This window comes from Macaca nemestrina, chromosome 13, assembly GCF_043159975.1.
Source record: "Macaca nemestrina isolate mMacNem1 chromosome 13, mMacNem.hap1, whole genome shotgun sequence".
Taxonomy (NCBI): Eukaryota; Metazoa; Chordata; class Mammalia; order Primates; family Cercopithecidae; genus Macaca; species Macaca nemestrina.
The window spans coordinates 8,661,150-8,682,695 of record NC_092137.1 but is presented as its reverse complement, the minus strand read 5'-3'; the positions used below and the strand labels follow the sequence as shown (position 1 = coordinate 8,682,695).

Genomic DNA, 21,546 nt, shown 5'->3' with positions numbered 1-21,546 from the left:
AAATGTCTCAGGTTAAAGAAACAGGAAATTCAGGACCAACTCGAACGCTGCGGCCCACGCCTTGTTTCCTAGAAAGGAAGGGGTCGATAACATGGGAGGCTGGGGCCCTGCGGTGAGGACACGGATGACACAGGAGGCTGGGGTCCCCCAATGGGGTTGGATGACACAGGAGGCTGGGGTCCCCCAGTGGGGCCGGGGATGACACAGGAGGCTGGGGTCCTGCAGCGAGGACAGGGATGACACGGGAGGCTGGGGTCCCCCTTTGGGGCTGGGGATGACCTGGGAGGCTGGTGTCCCCCACTGGGGTCAGGAATGACATGGGAGGCTGGGGTGCCCCACTGGGGTTGGGGATGAGACAGGAGGCTGGGTCCCTAGTGGGGTCGGGAATGACAGGAGGCTGGGATCCCGCAATGGGGTCAGGGATGACACGGGAGGCTGGGATCCCCCAGTGGGGTCAGGGCTTTGGTCCAGAGAGGAATGGCCTTCTGGCCTCTGTGCTTGCCTGGGCCCAGGGCAGTCTCCTGACCCCCAGGGTCTCTTTTCCTCTCTGCTCTAATAGAATGTGGCCAAGAGCTTGTGCCTGCTGGCCTGGGAGGGTCTGGGTAGAGGAGGATGAAGCTCTGCACGGAGAAGCTCTGGATGCTGGGTGCTGCCTGGTCTGGATTTTGTCCTGAGCAATCCTGGGGAAATGGTCCGAGTGAAGTGAGAGCGACTCCGCGAGGGAAGACAGGTTACAGCGAGATGAGAGCGGGCAGGGCTAGCCTCGGGGTCTGGGTCTGGGAGGTTCCTGGGACTGGCAGTGGGGCAGCCATTTTCTTCATAGTCAAGGAAACCGAGGCCTCGAGAAGCTGGGTGCATGGCCCACGGTCCCAGGCTCTTAGCTGCTTGACACCTGCACCAGAATATAGGTCCCAACACGTGGCCACTTTTCTAGTAGGTGGTCCAAGATGTCCCCAGTCTGAATTCTAGGGCTGGGCACTTGGCCAGCTCCCACATCCTCCTCTCCCTTAGGGAGAAGTGCAGTGGTCCTGGGGCCACTCCACACTGGGGCATCTGGGCTGGAAGTGACCCCAGGAAGCACCTGTGGGCCTGGCTAATCAGGGACCGATGAAGGACACACACTTCTGACTCCCAAGGCCCTCAGAATAACTGGGTCTGGTTTCCTGGGTCTGGCTTCCTGGATCCAGCTGAACAGGTCTTGAGCTGGGGCTGTTTGGGAGATCTCGGTTTCTGTCTGCATCTCCTCGTCTGTTCAAAGGAGCAGTGGTTTGGGTGTCCCACCAAGAAGTCACTTTCCCACAAGGGAAAGGAAGAGCCCTGGGGCAGCCAGGTGGGCCTGGGTCGCCCCACTCAGCCTAAGGCCATCCCTGGAGCTCTTGGGCCCAGAGAGACCTGCCTCCAGCCTGTCTCAGCCGGGATGTCCTGCAGAGCTCAGACCCTCGGAAGGCCCCCATGACCTCGGATGGGAGGGAGCACCCAGGCAGATTGTGGGGAGCCCGGAACAGCTCACATGGCACAAACTCTCCCTGCACTGATTCCCCTCAGCTTGTTCCACTTTCAAAAATAGCTAATGAGGAAATTAATTTTGTCACCCAGATGTATTCAGTAAAAACATGTCAGGGAAAGACAATTAACCTCTGTACTGATAAATCCTTCCCAAATTAATGAAGTTAACATTTGTAGATATTGAGAGATTCATTTGGGGAGAGAGGCCCTAAATTACAGCTTTCTCCAGGCTAAGAAGGGAAGGTTGAGGGTGGAAAGAAAGGAGAGAGAGAGAAAGACGTGGGGCAGGAGAGCAAAGACAGAAATGCACACGAGAGGGACCATGACGGGGCCAGGACAGGGAGAGAGGAGAGAGGGTGGGGACTGGCAGAGAGACACAGAGAAAGAAGGAGAATGAGGGAGAAGGGGCTGGGCTCAGCGGGAGCCTGGCCGGGGCCCTCCTGAGCATTTTCCATTGGTCCAGGCATTCACTTGCAGTTGCTTTTTGGGCAGGAGAAGACTCGACAAGTTCAACCAGAGAATGAAAAGAGCTGAGGTATTTTTAAGATGTAAAATTTTCGGTCCCCACTTGGCCTGATGTCTCTCTGTCTAAGGTCTCTGGATTCCTTTCTCCCCGGGAGCCCAGGCCCTGGGAGCTGATTTGCCAGCAGGAAAGGCTGGCTAGCTGGATTGGAGCTTCCTGAAAATGTTCAGCCTGGCGTCCTCTTTCCCCGAGAGCCACTGAGTCCTGGCATCAGCAAGTTTAGCCTGTCACCCACGCAGGAGCTCCCTTTACTTTCTCCCCTTTCACCAAGTGCAGTCATGCCCCAGATGCAGCATCTTATGAGAGGTGAGTCTCTGCCTGAGTTGGATCCTTTGATCCAAGGTTAAGACTGGCCTGAAAAGACAGGAAAGCTTAGGCCACGTGGACAGCCAGGTCGGGGGTGTTGGCAGGCTGGCAGTGATGTGGCAGGACCCAGTGTGGGAGGAAGGGACAGCCCGGCCCAGACTCGTGCTCTCCCGACCCTCTGCGGGCTCAGCCCCATCTGAGAAGCCCCAGCTTAGAAAGCAAGTCCGACTCTGCTCCTGGAATGGAGATAAAAAAGAAAGCTTCCCAGGAGACCTCCAGTTTTGGCGATGTCAGGTCGAACGACTGAGGGGCCTCGTGACCTCCTGAGTTTCCATCACGTCCAAGACCGGCAGGAGTTGCCTGCAGAACTTCACTGCTGTCCTTCTCTCCAGAGGGTGTGATGTAGCCATCAGACCCTAGCCAAACGGGCTGCTTTACTCTTGTCTGTTTAAAAATTATGCTTTTAATAATCTCTCCCAGGAGTGTGACATACAAACAGGCCTGGAAGCAGTAATGATTTCAAATCCTGCCAAATGACCAATTCTGGGAAGTAGTTGTCAGGATGCGTGGGGGCTGGTATTGCTGTGTGGAGCCCACCAACCAGGAGGCCGAGAGGAGATGGGAGAAGGACCCTGAGACACACAGGCTGTGCTTCTTTCTGGAAAACCCAGCGTGGATGACAATGATCGGCAAACGGGAGGGGAGGGAGGGGAGGCCTGGTGCCCAGGGCCCCAAGACATAGTGCAGTCTGGCCTGGGCCCCATTTGGGAAAACTCAGAGGGCTGGAGGAGGTGTCTGGGGGAAGAGTCAAGGGTGGGAGATGACTGAAGTCAGGGACGCCCTGTCTGGAAAGGAGAAAGCTGCCTGCTTTGTTTCTACACTTGAAAAAATGCCAGCCAAGTTAGCCTCACAAACATTGTGGGCACAGAAGGAAGAAAACAAGATACTAGGTATCTGGAGCTGGATTTTCCGATGACCGGGCGCTTACTAATCTAATCTTCCCAGGCAGAGTGTGGAGCTTGCAGATTGCAGAGAGTGATACGTGTTACCTATCTAGAGTTCAGTTAGGCCGTTGCTCTTCGCTGCGTGACAAACCTCCCCCACCCCCAAACCAGGAGCTAAAGGGAGCATTAGTCCCGTTCTCTGGATGACAAACTGGAGGACCAGGGCCTCCACGGGCCATCACACAGAGCAGGGCTCAGAGTGATGTCTCGAGGGCTCAGGCCTGTGTGATGGTGTCGCGATCTCCAGGAATGGAGAACAGAAGACGTGTGATGTTTTGCAGAGGATATCCAATGTGGGTGGGAAGGGATCTGCCCAGGGAGGAAGGATCTGGACTCATAGGGCTGAGGTCAGAGGGGTCAAGTGCGCTGCAGGGCCAGAGGCACTGGCTGAAGGGGCTTGCCCAGGTCCTGGCTGGTTTGGGCCTGTTCGTCTCGTGCCTTCCCCAGGCCTGGCACTGGGCTAGGATGTGGATCTTACTCTGTCTCTCCGAGGCAGCAGTGGGGCCGGTACTGCTGGGTGAGCACAAGCCCGGGGCTGCCACCGACTTCAACACCGAGCTCTCGGCCTCCCACGTGCCTCCCGCCCCCCGGGCCGCTTCCCCCAGAGATGAGTAAAAGACTGAAAAATTAGAACCGGGAGGGAAGTTTGGGGGAAGGTGAGGCTGCAGTCTGGTGGTGAAGTCTGCAAGCACAGGAGGCTTACGGCTTTTTACACGAAGGGTGTTAGGTGGGTGGTTCTCTCTCCTCTGCTCTGGACAGAACACAGGAAGCTGGCTTGGATGGCAGCACTGAGCCTTTGAGCTGGGGTAGGGAAGAGATCTTGCCAGCAAGAGGCTGATATGCAAATGAGTTACTAGTAAACCTCTGTGTGTGGAAGTCTCAGAGATGGGCTGGTGCTGCCTGGCAACCGCGACCACCTGCAGCAGAGTTCCAGGATGTCCGCAGGGACCACCGTGGCAGCGCCCCAGGCTGCGTGAGAATCCCCGCCAGTCACTGAGTCAGTCCAAACCGTGGTGTCCCTATCTGTGTATTGACACAAACGTTTCTGCTCATGAGACTGCTGTGAGGATTGGAGAGATACTGTGTGTTTTCAGGTCGAAAGTGCCACACACACGCTACCCCCAGTGCACACACGTGCACACGCACGGACACTGGCAGAGGCGCTGGGTCCAGACGAATCATGGAGTGTGCTGGGGTGTGCTCTGCTCCCCTCCTCAGCCCCTTCCTCTCCCTGGACCTTCTCTAGTCAGAGCAGAGATCCCCTGGGGCTGAGTTCAGTTGCATGGAGCCAGGGCAGCCACAAGGGCCTGGCGCTCTAAGCCTCCCTCCTGGGCTTTCTCCCCCAGGCCTGGGAGTGGAGGAGACACGGAAGCAGCCAGCGGGTGGATCCGGGCAGAGGTGAGCATAACCAGCAAAGCAGCAGGCGCAGGGCAAGATCTCCTCCTCCCCGTGCAGCAACTTACTGGGAGCCGGGCCTGTGGCACAACCAGGCCTGGACATTCACCAGGCGTTTACCCAGAGGGTGGCTGGGGGCCCAGGACCTTTCTGGCTGCAGTGGCTCCAGGCCTGGGCCGCCCCTCACCCACTCAGCCTGGACCTAGGCCCTGCTGGCTTGGTCCCATCTCGGGACTGGCCTGGGCTGGGGTGGGGCTGTCCTCTGGCTCCTGTCTTTGCTGACCCTGCAGGCCAGCCCTTGCAGCTGTAAGGGGTTAATTAACAGTCACGCCGGGCAGAAGGGTGGTAACCAAAGGGGAAAAAGTGGGGAAGTGACAAAAGTTGAAGAAATCTCACAGGGCCCTCACAGCTGGGGGCTCTAGTTCCTGATTCTCTCGTTGAGATGGTGCCTGAAGGCAGCCCTTGGCCTCTGCCTCCCCTTCCACCCCCGCCAGCGAGGGTGCAGGTTCCCCTCCCAATACATCCCCCAAGCACCCCTGACTCAGCTCCTTCCACAGCCTGCAGATCCCGCAGCGGGTGGCCGCGGGGCTGGGAGTCTGGTCAGGGGTCAATTGCATTTCCTCGCTGGTCTGCCCTGGATGCTTCCTACTGAGAGGCCAAAAGGCCAAAAATCTGAGTCTCAGGGAGGTCAAGTGACTGGCGATGTGTCTGAGCTCATGGCCAGTGGTGTGGCTGGGATCCAACCCCTGCCTGCAGTGGGGCTACGCCGCCGAGTTCCTCACTCCTGAACTTTGCAGAAGGGTCTGGGGAATGGGCGAGAGGGTCCCAGCCAGGAAGACTGTGATGCACACAGTGGAGCTTCAGTGCGCCCTGTCCTGTCTGTGGTGGGGACCCGTGAAGGACTTAACCTGACAAGGGACAGAAGTGCCTCCCCAGGAGGCCTCGTCCCTTTGAGCAGTCACTCATGGACCCGAGAGGATGGGAAGCACCTGCAGCCGTCTCTCCAGGGAAGAAGCCCTGACTCCGGGGGAGAAGACCTCCCTTGGGTCTTCTCTTGGATCTTCTTGCTGAGATTTGGACCCAAGGCTCACGCGCATTGGCCTGGGAGTGTCTATCCTGGTCCTCCTGCCTGTCCTGTCCTGATGGAGCAGGACATGCATTTCTCCAGCTTCAGTGTGATCGCATCGGGGCTGAGTTTAAAAAGCCAACTCCCATTTCTAGCTGGTAGTGTAGAGAAGGAAGCTACACGGGGTGGCAAGGAGATGGGTGGAAGAGGGGCGCCTGGCTCCTGTGGGAGGGCTGCTGTCCCGCTGTCCACCTCCCCTCCAGGTCAGCCCTGGGTCTCCCTCATCCTCCCGAGTATTCTCTCCATGAATAAGGGAGGTGATTCCAAGAGGCCTGTAGCGGGTCCTGGGACAGAGGCTTTGAGTTTAAATTTGTCATGAATACATTTGGTTTTGTAATGAGAAAGCACAGTAGTAACGATGATGGTAACAAAGTCACTCATTCAACATTGACTGCATGCCACAGCACACCCTAAGCTTGGATGCTCTGATGTAATCCTTCCCACAACTTTAACATCCCTGGTCCTGATGAAGACGTTGGGATACAGAGAAATGTAATGAGTTTCCACAGCTGGAGAAAGGCAGAGCTGGGTTCAAACCTGGGGCCTGGAGCCCCATGCAGGCCCTTTCTCTATATGGCTCCTTAAACGTGTAAGTGATCAGCTCTGTCCTTCAGGACAACACGTGGGGTTTGCCAAGGGTAAAGTAGGTTTATCATCTTAAAGCTCTGCTTCGTGCTGAGGCTAGAAAACCTGATTGTTCACCTCAGAGCTCACAGGTGAATAAATCACCATTTGCTGATTCGTGCGGGGCCAGGGAGATGGCGGAGATACCCGCAGTTGAGGGGCTGTGCAAAAGAAAGGCTAACTCTAGCTCAGCAAGTTTTTAGCCAAGTGACCTTGGGCAAAGTCCCTAATCTCTCAGAGCTCCAGTTTCTTCACCTGTAAAATAGGTGTGATGACAGCTTCTGGCCAGATTTATGAGTTTACATGGCTGCCATGGCATGGTACTCCAAACTGAGTGACCTCAACAACAGAAATGTATTTTTCTGCAGACCAAGAGTCCAAGATCAAGGTGCGGGCTTGGTTGGTTCCTTCTGGGCCTGCGAGGGAGACTGTCCCAGGTCTGCCCCCAACTCCTGGTATTTTGCTGGCCATCTCTGGTGTTTCTTGGCTTGAAGAACATCACTCTGATTTCTGCCCATGTGGCTGTGCTCCTGGGGGATAAGACAGAGGGTCACAAAGTGGCCTGTGCTAGGCTGAGATATTGGCTCCGTTGAGACAGAACTATGTCCTGTGTGCTGAAGCACCATCTATATTCCATACCTCTGGGGAAAGGGGGAGAAAGAGATGGGTGAACTCTGGTTTCTCTCTTTAGTTGACCCTAGGGTAAGGGTCATACCCTCTGTTTGGGCCAGAACGGGCTGCTGGGTTGGGATTCAGCCCTAAGAGCCACAGTGTGCGCGTCTTGCAGATCCCTCGTGGGATGGGGTGAGCAAGCTGCTGAGCTGCTGAGGACAGTGCTGCCAGCTCTGTGCTCCACCAAGCTCATTTTTATCTATTTCATTTTTACTTGGCAAATAATTATCTATATTTATGGGGTGCAGTGTGATGTTTTGATACATGTTTACATTGTAGAATGATTAAATCAAGCTCATTAACAAATTCATCACTTCACAAATTTTTTTTTATACAGAATGAGGACTATAATAAATAAGGATGCATTGCATATTTCACAATTGCTAAAGTGTAGTAGATTTTAAATGCCAGCTTCACTCTCTGTAGTCAGGTATAGACATACCCTCCCCCCACACCCAATGCCCTTTCAGTAACAAAAACATACACACATACACATGGATATGGAGCTATTTAGACACATGGCCCGATACTTGAAGTGTGCCACTCTTCAGGTCAATGTTGGCTGTTTACTGAGTTGTGAGTGAAGATGCTTAGAAGATGATCAATACGCTGATGAAATTCCACTTTGCACTGGGCTCTAGCAGTCCAGCCCAGCCAAGTGCAAAGAGCTGATATTATATTGGGAGCATCCTATGGTAATTGCGTGTGTGGTGTTGGGGGGCATTCTAAAGTTAGAGGGTAGAGCCTTGGTGATACTTTATCTACCACCTCTGTAATCTAAGAACAGAAGCTATCACATGTCTATTACATGTCAGACACTGCTAGCATGTTCTTGCAAGGGAGGTTATTATTCTCATTTCCAGAGAAGCATCCAGTCTTCAGAGGGACTAAGTACTCTTAATGTCTGTTGGTCTGTCTGTTCTTTGAATAGATCATTTGCCCATGCATGATTTTACATTGTCATATTAAATACTGGTTTACTGAGTTATGAAAATCTTCCAAATGTTGACACATTTCATTGTTCAATATCCAGAAGCTGCCTTAGTTAATATCAGCATCAATCTCTGTGGAAAAGTCTTGGAATGCTCTCAGGCAAGTACAAGCTTCCCAAAATTCTAATTTTCACTTGAAATCTTAGATTTTGTTGTTGACAATAAATGCTGTCAGTTGTTTGCCTTGAATGAACAGGCCTACTTTATTTTCAAGAGGATGTCTGCCAAATCCCTAAGTCTGAAGAAATATAGTTTGTCAGTTGTCAAGTAAAAATGATGTTGCATGAAAAAAGTGGCTAGTTTAGCTTGTAACTCACATAAGTGCTTTTCCTGTAGTCAACTTCTCACTTCAGAGCATAGTAGAAGGGTGTATGCGTCCTTCCCATCTCCTCACACAGAATATTAAAAATATGTCATCAAGTAAAGAGATGTAATGAAATTAATGCTTTTTCCTGCTTCATCAAGGGCATTCTTTGGTGAAACTGATGTGTGTGGTAGGGGAGATTGCAGTGACTGTTAATACGGTTTGCTGCTGCTGCCCATTGTCTCCATTTGTGCAGTTGCCTGCACTGCTGCTTTTGTACCATGTGTGCAAATGTCGACACAGAGAAGAAGCAATATGCTCCCATTGCTCTCTCTCTCTTTCTGTCTCTCTTCTTTCCTCTATGTGTCTGTCTGTGCCTCTGTCTTTTTATTTTTAGCCCTTTCTTTCTCATTCTTTCAGCCTACACCTCTCTCTGTCTCTCCGTTCCTTTGTGTCTCTCACTCTCTTAAACTGTCTCCCTCTGTGTTTCTCTTTTCATGACTGTTGCCCTGATTCTCCGCTATCTCCTCCTCCTGCCCTCTCTCCAGGTGCCTGGATGTGTGTGGGACCCTGTGTGGGTGTGCAGATAGTACTCACCATGGCGGGTGGGGGGGCACTGGTGTACAAGATCTCTCCTACAAATACAGAGCAGTACGCAGCCCTCCGTCCAGAGAAATCCTTTTCCTTTAGACACTCACTAGCCCAGGATGCCCCAGCATTGGGGAACCACCTAGCAGGTGCAGTGAGTGCCAAGGGCTCTTCCTTGCCTCCTCCCAGCCACACTGTTCTGCTGTGTGTCTTTGAGCCGTGGAAGAAGGAGAAATACCATCTCGCTCCTTCTCATTTTGAAGCAGCTTGAATTTGGTGTTTGTGTTGAGCAAATTAGTCTAAAGAGATTCTAATGTTTTTTTTTTTTTTAATCTCAGATGTGCTTGTTGTGTAAATATTTTTTCATCCAAATCATCAGAAGAATTATTGCAGTTTGGTCTGGACATGGTGGCTCATGCCTGTAATTCTAGCACTTTGGGAGGCCGAGGCAGGCAGATCACCTGAGGTCAGGAGTTCGAGACCAGCCTGGCCAACATGGTTAAACCCTGTCTCTATTAAAATACAAAAATTAGCCAGGCATGATAGTGTGCACCTGTAATCCCAGCTACTCGGGAGGCTGAGGCAGGAGAAAATTGCTTGAGCCTGGGAGGCAGAGGTTGCAGTGAGCCGAGATTGTGCCATTGCACTTTAGCCTGGGCGACAGGAGCGAAACTCCATCTCAAAAAAAAAAAAAAAAAAAAAAAGATTACAGTTTGTCTCAGAGACGTTTTGCAGGCCAACCTGTGTAGATGGACAACTGCACCCTCCTGGCGCCCTCTGAAAGAGCCCTGCCCCTCCCTCTGCCCTGTCCAATCTTCCTTCCCTTTTCCCACTTGCCCAACCCCGGTTGATGTCTGTTAAGATGCAGCCCTGGCTATTTTTGGAGGAAGGCAAAGAACATTTATCAAACTCTTTACATGCGCCAGACATGGTCCCAGAGCTTTAGATACATTTTTTTCATTGGGAGGTTATAGCACCCCTCCACACCAAGAGGTGGATGCTATTTTATCATTCCCACTTTACAGGTGAGCAGGCTGAGACTTGAGGAGTGGATAGTGACTTGTTGACCAGTGGTCTGGCTACATGATCCAGGCACAGTTGGATCTAGGCCTGGCTGTATGACCGCAGGCACAGTTGTTGGAGGTTGAAGCAACTGGCAGCAGACAGAAAGGCCAGAGGGTATTTGTGTGGATGTGCACTCATGTGTATACATGCATGGGGCAGGGCTGGGGTTGGGGAGACTCACACTGTGGCTAGAGGTACTGCAGGAACAGGTGTTGGGGCTGAGTGTGGAGCTCTGGGGAGGTGGCACTGAGGAGTCTGGCGGTTGTCCTGCATGTGGCAATTTTCTGTAGAAAAGTGTGTGGTCAGGAGTGTATTCTGGAAGCCTTACCTGGAGAGGAGTTTGGAGGATGGATTTGGGATGGAGGAGTAGAGGGGAGGACTGGAGGAAGGATCCCAGGTAGGAGGCCATTGCAAAAAGCAGGAGAAAGCTGATGACGACTGGTGGTGGCAGGTGGTCTTCCTGGGGCCCGGATACCTGAGATGAAGGGGACAGGCTTCCAGGGCCAGGCAATGGACTGGATATGGGGGCTGAGGGTGAGGGGTGGATGGCATGGTACCCAGGCTTCTGGTGAGGATGCTGTGTGTGCACTGAGATGTCTCCCCAGGAAAGAAGGCACAGAACGGGGGAGAAGGGGTGGGTCTAGGGGCAAATGGGCTTTGAATCCAGGCCTTTAAGATACCAAAGTCCCAATTCTCTTTTCTGCTGTCCCAAAGCTACCGGACTGGAAGTGAACACCCCATCCCGGGGGGTATTCAAGCCTAGTCAGATGGCCTGAAGTTCATCGCAGGACCCCAGAACCCAGGATGTGGGTGGGAAATGGAAGACCGCCTGTGTGCGGGCTCACCTCTGCCTGCACCCTCAGAGTCCGCTTGTCCTGTGGTAGTCACTTTGGAGGCGAGGAGCTGCTTTTTAGCTCCTTGTCACCACCGCCTGATGCATCTCATTAGTCCCGCCCTCCAGCTGACAGGTATCAACCCGTCTGACTACAGGATGGCTTCACCTAAGTGCTTCCCTCTGGCAAAGCTAAATATTAATTATCTCTCTTTATTTCATGATGATTTACGGGCGCTAATGTCACCACATCATGGAGTGGGAAGTCGGCGCCAGGAGACATGAAGCAGTGCTAAGTCGGAGGGAGCTGCAGAATGTCCCTGACATTGGAGAGGTGGCTGCTCCCTGGGGAGCTCGGTCCGTTGTTACCGGAGGTGCCTCTGAGTGATGGCCCAGGTGGCTGTCATCCCAGGTGAAATTGCAGGATGGGAGGGAACAGAAATAGTCTGCTCAACCTGGGTGCTCAGGCAAGAGCCAGTCCCCTGGAACCAGAGCTGATCATTCGTGCAAGGCTCGGCTGAGAATGTACGTTTCAGGTTTTGGCGGGTGAGTACACATCAAGTGGACCCAGGATGTGCCGGGAAACATGCTGGCCCTGGAGCAAGAAGGGCCCAGAGGACAGGGCACCGTGTGTGGGTGGGTGGAGGTTTAAAACTGGACACAAATCCGTATCACAGAACTGCCTCTGTGGGCGTGTTATATCTGTGCGTGTTTGTGTGTACCTGTGTGTGTGTGTGTGTACCTGTGTGTGTGTGTACCTGTGTGTGTGTGTGTGTGTGTACCTGTGTGTGTGTGTATGAGTGTGGGTGTGGGGGACATTTTGCCCATTAGAGGGGATCCCTGGACTGATGGAAAGTAAGAGGAATAATGTCCTTTGATGAAAGGTCCGTCTCCTTGTGTGACCCATGTCCTTGGCGCACAGGTGCCCACTGAATCTCCACTCATGGATGGAGGTGTGTGCAGGGGAAGCCTCTGCTTGCAGCTATGTGAACCCTGGTAGAAGCTGTCCCTTAAAAGCACAATCTCTGATGGAAGGCGGAGGAGCGGGAGAGGTCAGTGTGGAGCCCGGAGCTTCCTAAAGGGCGGGCAGAGAGAATAGCCTGTTATGCTAATTACTTCCAAGTAATGTAGCAGATCTGTAATTATAATATGAGGTCATCTTAATTCGAATGACATAAAATAATGTCTAATTAGACACCAGACTTGTCATAGTTCAAATGGAAAACCTTTCAGCTTCTCGGTGGTGAGCTTTGAAAATCTCATCCTCTCTCAGGTCTGTCTCTCCCCCTGCTAGCCCTGTAGTCACTGGCCTCCAGCGGTGCGCAGCCTGTGTACTGGACCTCTTTGGCTCGTCTGCCAGGCAGAGGGAGAGGCCAGGCTGGAGGTGGCCTCTGGAGGAGACAGCAGGGATTTGGAGGGGGCCAGACTCCCCCCTTCTCTCAGAGAAACTCCTTTTCCTGGGAAAAAGTGTCATAGAGGATGCAAGACTCATCCTGGGAACCAAGACACCTAGGCTTCAACCTGGGACAGCCTCCAAACCACAGACCCTCCTGTGAACACCCCACCCCTCTGACCCTCGGACTCTTCATCTGTGACTTGGAACGTGGGTGGTGCTAGTCTGTGAGAGGAGGTGAAGGAGGGAGGCTGGAATGGAGCAATGTTTCTTAACATTTTTTGAAGCCTCATTGTTCCTCAAGCTGGGCTGAAGGGTTTTGCTGCCAAAATCAAGTCGTGACATTTCCCCCTGGCTTGTAGGAACAAGGATATCAAAAGCTCCCAACGGCAAATGTCCCCGTGTTCTCCACTTGCCATCTCGGGGGCCTGCAGTACACTCGGACTCTGCCAGGCTTCTCTGAGCACCCTGGGAGGGAGTCCACCCTGCTTGCCCCTTGTCACCTCCTGCCCAGATGGCACCGTTGGGCTTTTCCACGAGTGGCCTCTGGCTGAGGAGAGGATCTCAGCATCTCCGCTGGCCCTGCTCTTTCTGTGTGGCCTCTCCCCAAGTGTGACTGAGCCCCTCCTGGGTCCCCAGGCAGCCATGTTCAACAGCTTTACTGAGGAGGCTGACATCCCCTCCTGGCCTCCTGGAGCCCGCCTGCTGTGCCAGCCTTTTAGAGGGTGCTGGTGGGGGCATTTCCTCACTGCCTTTGGGGTGGGGGCAGGGCCTGCTCTTCTGTCCCCTCCCCACCTTGTCTTCACTCCTGTCCCCTGCCTTGCCTTTTACATGTGAAGCAGAGCACCTAAAACCTCACACTGAGAAATCTGCATTTAGGGCAGTTCACCTTTTCGGGCTTCCCCCACATAACGGGAAATGCTCAAATACTCCGGCCCACATCTGCATGAATTAAAAGGCTCATCTAAGAGACGGTCTTTCCAGAGGACAGAGTTCTCTCTCAGAATGCAAAAAACGGGTACGTTTACCAAAAACAGGCTACTTGGTGATGAAAGTTGGCTAGGTCTCCCTCTAGAATAGAATGTTCTCCATTTGAAGTTTCTCTTTCGTAAATGTTTTAATTAAAAAATTAAAATTGTGTTAAAACACACATAACATAAAAATGACCATCTTAACCATTTGTACGTGTGCTGTTCAGAGGCATTAAGTTTCTCTTCCATAATTTTTAATACCTTGGGACTTGTTACCACCTGACAGACTGCTTTCTTCTATGAGATCCTATTTTAAGTTGAATGTTTTTGTGCTTCTGGGTGTCCCACAGAGAGCACTGCTGCTCCTGGCGTGGACGGTGGTGGTGGTGGTGGGGTCACTGCTGCTCCTGGCGTGGACGGTGGTGGTGGTGGTGGGGTCACTGCTGCTCCTGGCGTGGGCGGTGGTGGTGGTGGGGTCACTGCTGCTCCTGGCGTGGGCGGTGGTGGGGGGCAGTCACCTCGGAGACACTTCTGGAGCCCTTTGCAGCTGCCTCTTTGGGTTCTGCCCTGGTTTGACGTTGGCACAACATCCTCTACTTATTAACTCTGTGACTTTAGACAAGTGTTTCAGTTTCCTTGTCCGTAAAATACAAACATTGAGCATCTCCTGGGGGAGAGGAGACAAGGACCAGATAGATAATTATGTCCTGAGAGTAGCCAGCGTGCCCTGGCCCCAGGAAATGGCCTCTTGCTGGGACTGCCTGGGGTGGTCACAGCAGCTGCCTTGGCCAAGCAGGAAGTGGAGCGCAGGCCGGATCCTGTTAGAGCAGGTTGAAAACATGGAAGTGAGTCCAGCAAGGGAAACTGTGAAAACCAGCCGGGCCTGAAGCTGATCGCTGACCTCCCGCGTGGTAAAATCGATACAGACTATCCACTTCCCCTTTGTGCCTTGGCTTCGTAGGAAAGTCCCTGCAGGTGTGAGCTGAGAAGCACAAAGAAGGCTGGGAGATAGCAGCCCTGGAAAAATAATTCCACCTGTAAACACCTGTGTTAACAAGTGCTGTATTTGTGCAGCTATTTTCTTTTTCAAATACTGTTGACACACACCTATTCTCTTACCCTGCTCAGGTGTGTGTTGTATGGCATCTGGAGACCTGCTGGCCAGGGGCCAGCCTGCCCTTCTGAAATGCTTCCCTCCTCTGCCCAGCAACGTGGGGCGCGGGAGGCCACGTCTCTCTGCGGCTTGGCTGTAGCTTTAGCGCTGCTGGGCTGACGGCCTGGAGTTCAGCCAAGTCCCCATGAGCATGAGGTCTGAGACCTCAGTGAGACAGGAAGGACCAGCCTGGGGCCCCTTAGGGGACAGTGACCCCAGCTGGATGAAAGAGGACACCTGCTCTTTTCCTAGCTGGTCAGGGTCACTTTGCATTTTCACACCCAGAGGAAATTTGAACCCTTCCACCACCTGATCCCGCCAGCCGCGGCTGACCCAGGACAGGGGAGTGACAGATGTCCAGGATCCAACAAGGAGCCCTTCAGAGGTAATGCAGGGAGGGGCGGCGGTTCGTTCCATGCAGCTCTCCTGCAGCCTCAGGAGTTCCAGCATCCTTTCCCGGCTCCATCTCACTCCGTGGAAGCCCTGTGCAGTTAACTCCTGTCCTACTCTGGCCACTGGCTTCAACCCTAATGCGTGGTAGAACCACCAGGGGATCTTTTCAAGGTCCTGATGCTCAGGCCCCAGGCCTAGGGATTCTTGTTCACTTCATCCCAGGCAGGGCCTTTGAAAGTTTTGAAAATCTCCCCAACCAGTCTAATGGGTGGTCAGTTGGGAACGACTGCCCTGGTAAGGTAGGGGGACCTCTCGGTGTATTTATAAACTAGCAACCTTCGGTTTAGAAGGGTTGTGCATTTACAGAAGCATTGCAGAGATAACGCAGAGGATTCCCGGATACACCTCCCTGGTTTCCCCATTGTGACAGCTTGCGTTTCCCTAGCACATTCCTCACCGCTGAGGAACTAACCCTGGTTGGTTCTGTCAGCTAAGCTCCACGGTTTGTGTGGATTGCACTAGTTTTTTCCCTAAAGCCTTTTTCTGTCCCAAGATTCCCCTCTAGGATTCCACGTTGCATTTGGTTGTCACATCTTGCTGGCCTTCTTTGGCCTCAGACTTTCCTTATTTTGGATGACCTTGACAGCTGTCGTGAGGATTGGCCGGGTATTTTTGTAGAATGCCCTTCAGTTTGGGCTATCTGATATTTTTCTTATGGTTAGACTGGGGTTATGGGTTTTCGGGGGAAGCCCACAGAGGTGAGGTGACATTCTTGTCGTATGAGATCAAAGGTGTGCACCTATCAACAGGACTGATGGCCACCAATGACCTTCAGCTTCTGGCTGAGCTGCGTTTGTTAGGTTTCTCCCAGTAAAGTTCTCTCCTCCCCCACCCCCTTCTCAGACCTGCCCTTGAGAAGCAAGTCACCAAGCACAGCCCACACCTGAGGGCAGGGAAGGTCATGCTCCACCTCTTGAAGAGGTGGGTAACTACATAAATTATTTGGAATTCTTTTTTAAGGGTGGATTGTCTCTTCTTCCTGTTATTTGTTCAATTATTTATTTTTATCGATGTTGGTTCATAGGTACTTACTGTATTCTCTGGGTTACAATCCAATAGTAGTTACTTTCTTGCTCACACTGTTCCAACTTTGGCCACTGGGAGCTTTTTCGGGATCTGTGCCACCCCCGTCCCCCGCCTTTTTTTTTTTTTTGAGATAGAGTCTTACTCTTGTGGCCCAGGTTGGAGTATAATGTTGAGATAATAGCTCACTGCAGCCTCCTCGAATTCCCAGGCTCAAGTGATCCTCCCACCTCAGCCTTCCTAGTAGGTGGGACTGTAGGCATGTGCCATCATGCTCGCCTGATTTTTTTGATTTTTTGTAGAGGAGAAGTCTCACTATGTTGCCCAGGCTGGTCTTGAACTCCTGAGCTCAAGTGATTTTCCTGCCTCAGCCTCCCAAAGTGCTGGGATTCCATGGGATGTGACCCCCATGCCTGGCCCCATTGTCCCTTTGATGTGCTCCCATTCATTGTTTTGTGTGTACTTCCTTGCTTCAGGAGATTGCTGAACGCCTGCAAGATTCTGTTTGAGACACTATTTTCTTTGCTTAATAATAACCCTCCCTTTGGTGAACGCATGCCCTCTCTTCCTCTCTTACCCACAGTTTTCATTCTTGTCCTAGGAGTGGTGTCATGGGGATGTAAGCCTCAAGAAAGCTGGGGCAGATGGAGTCCTGGATGGAGGGTCATCTGGCTGGTTTGTACCCAAGCTCTGCTCCTCACCAGTTGTGTGATCTGGAGCTAGTTCCTCAACCTTCGTCAACCTCCAGTTTCTGATCAATGAAAAGGGAGTGATACTACATATCTCAAAGGAGAGCTGGGAGCGGAGGAGAGAGGTGCTCAGTGAAGGCGGTATTAGTGTCTCTGTCCCTGGCCCTGTCACAAAGCAACTGGGTGACTTTTTTTGACCTCTTTGGACCTCAGTTTCCTTATCTGTAAAATCAGAGGACTGGACCAGGTGGTCTCAGAGGACGCCGCCTTCCGGATGTTCCGTAAGGCCTGGGTGTAGCTGGCTGGTGGGGATGAGTGAAGAGGAGTGAGCTGGAGGGGGAACTGCAGGCTATGGCCTGGGTGCAATCAGCTTTGTGAATCTGCCAGTCAGAGAAGATGGCTTTTTGCCCTAGAAGACAGGAGTTTACCCTGAAAATGTCACATGCACATCTGTGCTGAGAGCATTTCCCTGTGTGTTTCAGCTCTTAGCATTCCCTGGCTAGCTGGGTACAGGCTGGTAAGCATAAACCCGTCAGATCTGATGGAATGTTCCATGCATCTGCTTTCACTGGTACCTAAATCTGCATGTCTGTTTTGTGTGTTCTTAGACATCTGGTCTCCATCTTGGTGTGTCCCTTTCTGGCGTGTCCCTAGCAATGGCGTTTGTCAGCTTCTGGTGACAAATGGGATTTTGGTTGGGGTGTGAGGTTGGGTTTCTGGGGTGCATTTCAGGGGTTGGTTACAGGTGCTGAAACCAGGGCCAGGGCCTGGCTATAGGTGGGGTGTGGCTGCTTGCTCTGTTTCCTGTGGGAGTTGCCTGGCAGTCGGCCTGGTGTGGGCCTGTTCACCTGAACAGGAAGGGGTAGGTTCTGGAAAGGGGTGGATGGTGCAGCGCTGGGGAGCAGACCCAGGTGTTGGGGTGAGGTTGGGTGAGAGCAAGGGGCTGCAGGAAGAGCCAGATGAGAGCAAGCATCAGTTTCAGTCCCCAAGGGAGAAGCTCAAGGCCACTTACCCAAACTGAGATGTAGGCTGGGGGCACCCAAGGCTCTGGCCAAGGTGGTGGATGTCCTAGCGTTCAGGATGGGCAGCAGAGCGAGTGGAGAAAAAGGGGAATCAAGATGAGAGCCCTTGGCAATGGTGGGCCCAGGAGACCCAAGGAGGGTTCAATGTGCCCGATCCATGGAGTGAGCGGGGCCGGAGTGAGGTCTCTGGCCTGCCTCTTCTGCAAATTACTCTGCAGAGACAAACAAGTACACTAAGTTGTAGATACAGAGATGTTTATTGTGGCCTTCGTTGTAGTAGGATAAAATTGGAAGCAGCCAATGAAAATGTGCATTGGTAGGATGTCAGCTTTATTTATAATGTGTTCTGTGCAGCAGAAAACTGAAGAAGCTGAGAATGAGCTAGGCCTATGTGAATGCGTATGGGAAACATTGCAAAGGTGGATGCTCGGTGAAGAAAGCAAAGTGCAGGGCACTGTCTAGTCTGCACCCATTTAAAGAAAAGTAAATTCACTAATGATGCTTCTAAATTGTATCAATTAGGATGGGTTCTTCTATAAGTAATAGAAAACCTGACTAGCACTGGTTAAAACATTGAGGTTTATTTTTCTCATGGAACACCACGTCTGGAGGTTAGCAGCTGGGGGGGGTGTGTTCATTCACTTAACAGTGTCTTTAGAGATCCTGGTTCTTTCTCTTCTGCTCCGCCTTCATAAAATGTGTTGACTTTTCATCCTGACACTTTACCCTATGGTCCCAAGACGGCTGTTGCAGCTCCAAATATCACACCCGAGCGTAAGAAAAGAGGAAGGGACTGGCCAATGCCAGGCACATTGTCTTTTCTTTTTAAATCTGGAAAGTAAGAGCTTCCTAGATGGCACCTGGCCCCTTGTCTCCCTGCCACAGGCTAACTCACCTGTGCATCTCATTGCCAGGATAGGGTCACGTACCCATCTCCTGCTGCAAGGAAGGCTGGAAAAGCAAAGATCTGGCTTTCTACACATAGTGAGGAGGGAGAGTCTGAAAAATCTGTTACATTAGCAGCTGTTGGTCCTGTGCATGTAATGGCCCCTCCTGTGCATGTGATGACTTGTTGGGAAGGGAACCTATAGAACTCTTGAAAGTGGTTACCTCTGGGGCATAGGGTATTGGATCTGACCAGGGAAAATGGCTTCCTGTTTAATTATATATCTTTTTGTGCTCCGGCTTTTTTTTTTTAACCATGTATATATGACTTTCAATGAAAAAATTTATTTAAAAATCTACTGAAGCATAATGAGACGAAAGCTGTGAAATATGCCAGACTGAGAGTTGATTCAGGAGACAGTGTCTAGGACAAGCCCTGAGCTTCCTGTTTGCAGAGAGCAAGGCCATCTATGGGGCTCCCGTGGCCAAGTCTATGGGAACATGGGCAGCAAGCCTGGGCAGTCTGGGCTGATGATGGGGGTGGGTGAGGGAGACCCACTCTCTGCTCTCTGGGTTTACCCCAGAGTCTGGGCTAGGGCTGAGGGTAGGGGTGGGGCTTGCAGAGGCCCAGGGCCAGCCAGTCATAGGGAGAGGAGGATGTGGGGGAGGGAGCTGGGAAGAGCCTGGTTCCCCCATTTTGCAAGCATGTTCTTAGCGTTTGTGATTTTCTTGCTGCCTCATCTTTCAGAGGTTGACACTAACTCCTCAGGAAAATCCCTGCCTCTTCTACTATTGAGACTGACGTATGTTTCTGATTCTACTAACCAACTGGACACGTGTTTTTGATGATACAACATGAAGCAGAAATGGGAAGATGATCTGAAATTACTTCTTGAATCAGATGACTGGGATGAATTCGGAAGAGAGCCAAGGAACATGGGATTTTGCTTTTCCTAAGAGTGATCTCACTTATGATGGTTTAAGGGGTGATCTGTACCCCTGCACATGTGGATAGAGTCTAAAGAGGAGCAGAGGACAGTTGCCCCAGCTAATACCACCCCAAGTCTTTCTCCATTAGTGAGTGACCTGTGATGACCCTGCAGGAGGGGACATGTCATGACTGGACTCAAAGGTTCATTCTGCTGACCAGGCATGGAAGACTCTGGCCTTGCCCTGGTTTTAAAATCAAGCTACAAGAATTTACAAAGGGAGAATGATACCCCAGCTTTTTATCAGTCTACAGGGGGTTCTGTCCTCTCAAAGTCTTGGATGGGGTATATTTGGTGTGAGCCTCTAAAATGTTCCTTATAGGGGATCAAACTGGATCAGTGTATATTCTATTTGTCTTGTGTGTGTGTAAGAAAAAGCCCAACATAGTGTAAATTCAGATGCTTCTTAATAGAAAGGCCCAAGGAAGGTAGAGCTTCAGTATTTTCCTGACAATGTATTGGAGATAATTGTAGGGTCCAGGAAGGACTTTACAGAGAATCATAGATTTTTCAGGTAGCCATTCCTTAAATTCACAAAGCATGAAATTGCCTAGATCTGGGAACCTAAGAATAGATGTATTAGGAAACAGAAACCACTCTAGGTATGTTAAACAGAAAAGGCTTTAATACAGGGAATTCTTTCTTGACAAAATCAATGGAAGACCTAAAGAAACAGGCTTTAAACTGGGCCTCTGGAATCACTCCTGTAAGAATATAGAACTGGACATTGAGAGAGCTGTAACCTCTGAGGCTACTCCTAGGGCTGACCTGAAAGCAAGAAGCTGCTGCTGCGTTGTCTTCTGATGGAAAAGGAGCACTCAAAGCTGCCATCTGGGGATTAGGAAGCCAGACCAAGACACCCAGGAACTGGAGGATGGACCCTGGGCTGTCATTGCTGGAAAGCCCTACGTCTCTGTGCCTACACTGTGGCAGCAGTGGTCAGGCACTGCAGAAAGAGGGCACCCACCTCACTACTGCCTTTTAAAGGCATTTGTTTGGTGCAGGCTAATTTTTATCCAGATTCCTGGATGCATGGAAGCTTTGAAAATGCCTTCTAACTCTTCCATCTGACAGAGGAGAAGGCAAATGGGCCTTTCCAGAGAGCCTAGCAGAGGAGGTGACACCAACAGGTGCTGGATGGCTAAAGTTGATTTGTGCAGTATTAATTCTTCAAGAAATGTTTGAGTCGGAAACACGTCACACTTCGGGTAGGTAAATTGTGGAAGGCAGCCATTTCTGCCCATTTCAACGTGTGACACTAGCTGCTTCTGTTTCAGGTCTATGGTACTTTGGTTTGTGGCCTTGAACAAGCCTCAGTTGCCACAGTTGTGAAAGGAGACGTGACAAGCTTGAAGTGGTGATTGCTCACGGTATCTTTTAGCTCACAGTTTGGTCTTGAGCTGGGCATGTCTTATAAGTACTTCTGTGAAAAGCAACTCTTTGTTCTTGGGTTTGCCAAATTTTAGGCACACTTCACTGGGTGATTTTCTAAGAGGTCGTGAAGATCAAAGTGAATTAGGAGGAAGAAAAACTTGTGGAAAGGTTGGGGAAGCACTAGAAAAGTGGGCTATTGCACAAACAGCAGTATCTGGTATGAGGCTGGCTTCATAATTTCCAGGCTCTGTTCTGTTTGCTATCTCCAGCAAGCCTCCTTTTGCAGATGAGAAAACTGAGGTCAGGCAGCTTTGTGACTTTGGGGATGATATTTTAGAGTCCCCATGACAATGGTAGGGCTGAGATACAGACGCATGTGTCCCAGTGCTCTGGCCCCATGATGTGTGAACTCCACCCGCCATCATAAAGGGCACCGTCTACTTGGAAGTCTCCCGGTCCCTAGCTGGGCTCCTGGGATGAAGAGGAGGATAGGGAGGGATGTGGCAGGTGGAAGCTAGGGTTCTGTTCTGCCTGCTACCCTGGGCTTCAGGGAAATGCTGGTAAATGTTTAACAATTGACACCCTTCCCCACCAAAAATAAAAAGCCCCAAGTTATAGCATTTTCCCACATCTGTGGTGTTAATTCTCTCCCATCCT

General features: G+C 51.5%; 1 long non-coding RNA gene across 1 annotated transcript in view; it reads left to right on the top strand.

Annotated features, from left to right (window-relative positions):
• Window positions 1-3,492: 3,492 nt before the first annotated feature.
• The window catches only part of LOC139355339 (uncharacterized), a 161,357-nt gene continuing 143,303 nt past the window's right edge, over window positions 3,493-21,546 (top strand). The window contains exon 1 of the long non-coding RNA XR_011611434.1: window positions 3,493-4,737. This is a non-coding gene — a long non-coding RNA (uncharacterized lncRNA). The remainder of the gene's footprint in view (window positions 4,738-21,546) is intronic.